This window comes from Sinocyclocheilus grahami, unplaced genomic scaffold, assembly GCF_001515645.1.
Source record: "Sinocyclocheilus grahami isolate Dianchi unplaced genomic scaffold, SAMN03320097.WGS_v1.1 scaffold74.1, whole genome shotgun sequence".
Classification (NCBI taxonomy): Eukaryota; Metazoa; Chordata; class Actinopteri; order Cypriniformes; family Cyprinidae; genus Sinocyclocheilus; species Sinocyclocheilus grahami.
Genome location: NW_015505253.1, coordinates 794,461 through 799,532, shown reverse-complemented (window position 1 = coordinate 799,532; position 5,072 = coordinate 794,461). Strand labels below are relative to the sequence as shown.

Below are 5,072 nucleotides of genomic sequence, written 5' to 3'. Positions count from 1 at the left end.
GAGTAAGTTGGTGAGGGGGCTGGTGATCTTGCTATAGCTGAGAATGAAGCGACGGTAAAAGTTGGCAAATCCAAGGAATCGTTGGAGCTCCTTAATGGTGGTGGGTTCTGGCCAGGAGGTTATAGCTTCCACCTTCCCCTCGTCCATCTGGATACCAGTACGATCAAGGTTATACCCCAGGAACTGCACCGTGGGTTGGTGGAAGGTGCACTTTTCAGCCTTGAGGAATAGGTGGTGCTCTCTCAGGCATTGGAGGACCTCCGCAATGTGCTGGCGATGTTCGGCCTGGCTCCGGGAGTAGATGAGGATGTCATCTATGTAGACAATAACGAATTGGTGGAGAAAATCCCGGAGCACCTCATGCATAAAATCCTGGAATACGGAGGGGGCGTTAGCAAGTCCATAGGGCATGACCAGATACTCGTAGTGGCCAGCAGGGGTCACAAAGGCAGTCTTCCTTTCATCTCCCTCACGTATCCGGATGAGGTTGTAGGCACTGCGGAGGTCCAACTTGGTGAAAACGGTCGCCCCTCTGTGATTTTCCAGGGCATTAGGGAAGAGGATATCGGAATCTGATGGTGATAATGTTTAATGCTCGGTAATCTATACAGGGCCTCAAGCCTCCGTCCTTCTTGACCACGAAGAAGAAACTTGATGCAGCAGGGGAGTTAGATGGATGGATGTAACCTTGACCCAGCGCCTCCTTGATGTAGTCCTCCATGGCCTTCTCTTCAGGAAGCGACAGTGAATAGATTTTTCCCCGAGGCACTGGCTCACCCGGAATGAGATCTATGGCACAGTCCCATGGCCGATGTGGTGGTAAGCGGGAGGCTTGTTTAGGGCAAAACCCGTTGTGGAAGGGGGCATAGCAGGCTGGAATATCTATGGATTGCTTCTCTAGGGGACTTTCAACGGAGGTTGAATTCACGGGAAGGACCTCCATGAGTTTCTTGGCTGGTGATGGAGTCACGGGGAAGCAGACTGGGAAGCAATCCTTGCCCCACTTCACCACTTCTCCCATCTTCCAGGGCAGAATGGGATTGTGCTTTACCAACCATGGGCGCCCTAAGATGATGTCCGCCGTAGACCCCTCCAGAACCAGAAGATGAATGTCTTCCGTATGAAGTTGACCCAGCCGAAGATTGATGGGGCCCACACGATATCTTACATGTCGGCGACATAGTGGTTTCCCAGTTATCAAATGGACCTGGTAGACAGTTTCAGTGGCGGTAGCTTGTAACTTGAGCTGGCGGCAGAGGTTTCTGGAGATAAAGTTTCCTGCTGACCCGGAGTCGATAAGGGCCGATACTGAAATAGAGACATCAGAGGCAGTAAGCATTACACAGAAACAATTATATTGTGTCAACAATTTGTGTCTTCACCAGAAACACCAGAGAATCCTACCGTCTCTGTGGAAGAGGAAGTGACATCAGGGAAACTGGTGACTGCTACCTGTGCCGTGTCTCATTCCTGTCCGTCAGACCTGCCTCGTGTCTCCTGGAGCCATGATGGCTCACATTCAAGTCCATCACAGCCACAAAATCATGGTCAATGGAAGCTTACATCTTACAGCCTGACCTTCACTCCTTCTAGAGAAGACCACAATAAACGCCTCAGCTGCTCTGCAGAGTTTAAAGGGAAGACAGTGACAGGCTACAAAACACTCAAAGTTAAATGTAAGCCCGCTATGTGAGTTAAAAACAAATAAATGAATTAGATGCTAATTCAAATCTTTACTTGTTAGCTGTTAATGATTTTAGGACTGTGATTTAAAACCTTTTTGACTCTAAAGCCCCCATTGTCCAACACAATAGTCAGAGGTGTCCTATAAAAGATATGTCATGTTTAGTATGTATGTAGTAATTATGAAAAATATGCTTGCTTTCAAACTTTTTAAGTTAAAGAAAAATAAAGTATATTAATTAACCACAATTCATTTGGTGATTTCAGATGTTTCAAGAACTGTGTTTTTTATTTTTATTTTATTTATTTTATGTTTAAATCTATTTAAATACGATTTTCTTAAAGTGGTCATATGACGTTGCTAAAAAAGAACAATATTTTGTGTATTTGGTGTAATGAAATGTGTTTATGCGGTTTAATGTAAAAAAAAAACACGAAACAAGAAAGAGGACTGTTTCTCCTCTATGCCCCGCCTTTCTGAAATGCGTCGATTTTTACAAAGCTCATCGTTCTGAAAAGCGAGGTGTGATTTGATTGGCCAGCTATCCAGTGCATTGTGATTGGCCGAATACCTCAAGCGTGTGACGGAAATGTTACGCCCCGTACCATATTGTAATGCCGTGTCCCAGTGTGACGAGACAAAACCAATTAAACCCATTACAAACGAAGCATTTGTAGCATTCAGTGGGGACATAATTACTGATTATAATAGACTTGTTTGAGATGAGCAAAATCTGCACAGAACCAATCACCGGTGATCACCGCGAGATGCATGCCGGTTAGAAAAGTGTCTGCGTTACGTCTGACTTGGTCTGATGTCATGCTGACGTGTGCCAAAAAACTTGCGACGGCGAAGCAGCTGTGTCGGATTGTGCAGTCGAGCGCAGTTGCTCTCCACCGACTGCGCTGATCAAAAGCATGATGGGAAACGATTGACTGATGACACAGCTTAATGCTCAATGGTTCAGACAACCGTGATGTTGCGTTCTCTTCTAAGAGATTTTGTTTTTTTTATCTGATTTCACGTGATTATGTATTTAAATTATGCATGAATGTTCCCGAACACTATGACAGTGCGATCTCTGTGTGAGATATGTGATTGTTGGCATATTTCTATAAAAATCTGAAATATATGTAAAAATGGATGATAAATACACCTTTCGTATGGAATTAATTAGCAAGCCCTTTGAGTGTCTTGTTCATCATATTTATTTTCACATAAAAGCAAAAGAACTGAAATTATATCATGTTTATAAGCAACGAAGCACATGAGTGTGAATAACGCGATATCTGCCTTTGATCTCGTTGGTATATGCTCCACTTGTTACACTTCGAGAGCTCAGAACTGTCCGTCTTGCCTGCACTTATTTCACTCCTCCCCTCACTGCATCTCAAACAAGCCTACTGACATATACCGTCTTTTTACGCATTGCGTTGCATCGCACCGCGTAAACATAAAACCATGTCTGCATTTGTGATCGGAGAAATGGCAAACAACAAGCGCTACACTACACTGCTCAAAATTCGCGTTTGAATCATCAGTGGCAAATCCTTTAAATATGAAAATTACTTACAGGCTGTGAGTCAGCATTATTTGTCAGAACACCGGCATTGTAGGCTACTCTCCCAGGAAACAGTCCTCATCCTCCGTAAAATGCGTTGCACACATCTGAATATTTGGTTTGAACTGTTCTGGAACAGTGTTGTAAATACAACTTAACCACTGATTTCTAGTTGTGTCCTCTTTTGGAAGACCAAACAAAGTAGTTTCGTTTTCACAACGAAACACACAGCGTCTCCACGACATGGCAACGGCAGCAACAATACTACAGCGAGAATCAAAGTTCCGCCTTCTTTCTTTGCGTTAACATTTGGGCGGTGTTATGCAAATTTTCCCACACAGTTACGTAGACATGTGGGGGCGTGTTTGAACGAGGGCGTGGACCAGTCTTAACTTTTATAAAGAATACCTCTTTGGGTTTGAGATTTTAGTCTTTGCAACTTTAGGGATCTTATCTATTCACGAACAGCTTGTAACACTCCAAAGAGAAAGAAAAACTTGAAATCGCATCATATGACCCCTTTAATATATTAATTATATTAAAAATAATATAGTATTTTCAATCATTTTTTTTGTGATCCTGTGGCCAAACTGAAAGTTTGCAGAGCCCCCCAGTTGAAAACCATGGTAGAATACGAATTTAAGTTGGTTTGAATAAAAGCATCTATTAAATGAACTGAATGTTTGATAGAAAGTTAAACTGATCAGACTGTTGAACAGACATCATAAACAGCATTGTATCAACATTTTGTCTCAATCAGATCCTCCATATAACGTAAACGTGGTCACTAAATCCTCAGTGAAGGAGAATGACTCTGTGGAACTGACCTGCTCCAGTAACAGCAATCCTCCTGCAAACAGCTTCCAGTGGTTCAGCTCAAATGGGAAGAGGTTAGCAGAGAACCCCACTTACAAACTGGAGAGAGTATCTCGACATACTGAGGCCATTTCCTGTACAGCCATTAACACAGAGGGAAAAAACAGTTCTGGTCCACAGAAACTTAATATATTGTGTAAGGCATCGGTTCAACAGTTTAAACTGGTATTTTTAGTGAAAGAAGATAATTGTTTATAATGTATGATATCTGTCTGTCTAGATCCTCCTGAGATTAAAAGTGAATCTTCTTGCCAGTCTAAGATTTTGTCGGCGTGTGTCTGTATTGTGGACTCCAACCCTCCCAGTGAAGTCAAGTGGTTTGGTCCAGATTCCTCGAAAGCCTCCTCCAGCACCAGCATTAAACAAAATGAGTCTCTTACCATATTCACCTTACAGGGTTGGCTGGGTTTCCCTGAGATTATCCAGTGTTTTGCCAATAACAGTCTGGGGAGCTCTTCCATAACTTTGGAAGCACCTCAAAATGGTAAGACTTCATATTCGGTCTTTTAAAAACACTATATTTGTTTTAATGCAATCTTTATTGTTTGGTTGTTTTTTTAACAGGCATAATATACATTGCTGTTGCATCAGCTGTTGCAGTTGTTTTAGTCTGCATTGGTGTGTGTGTTGTGAGAAGACGCTGGTAAGGATCTCTCTCGTAAGCTACACATCACTTTCTCATTTAGTGTGTCTTGTTATTCCATCTGTCTTGTTCCTCCTTTATTTCAGTGGTAAGAGAGCTGCACAACAACCTGTAATGAAGAATGAACAGACTCAGATGGAGACAACCCAAAAAAAGTCTGATTTAGAAAAGTATATATTACCAGTAATAGTTTTGGAATCATTAATTTGTATAATGTTTTTGAAATAAGTCTCTTTTAAAAATGAATTTTCAGCATCATTTAACGCAGTCTTTAGTGTCACGTGATTCTTCAGAAATCATTCTAATAT

At 42.1% G+C, this 5,072-nt stretch overlaps 1 pseudogene; it reads left to right on the top strand.

The window, feature by feature from the left end:
- LOC107585773 (B-cell receptor CD22-like) overlaps window positions 1–5,072 on the top strand; it is a 28,301-nt pseudogene that overhangs the window by 19,005 nt on the left and 4,224 nt on the right.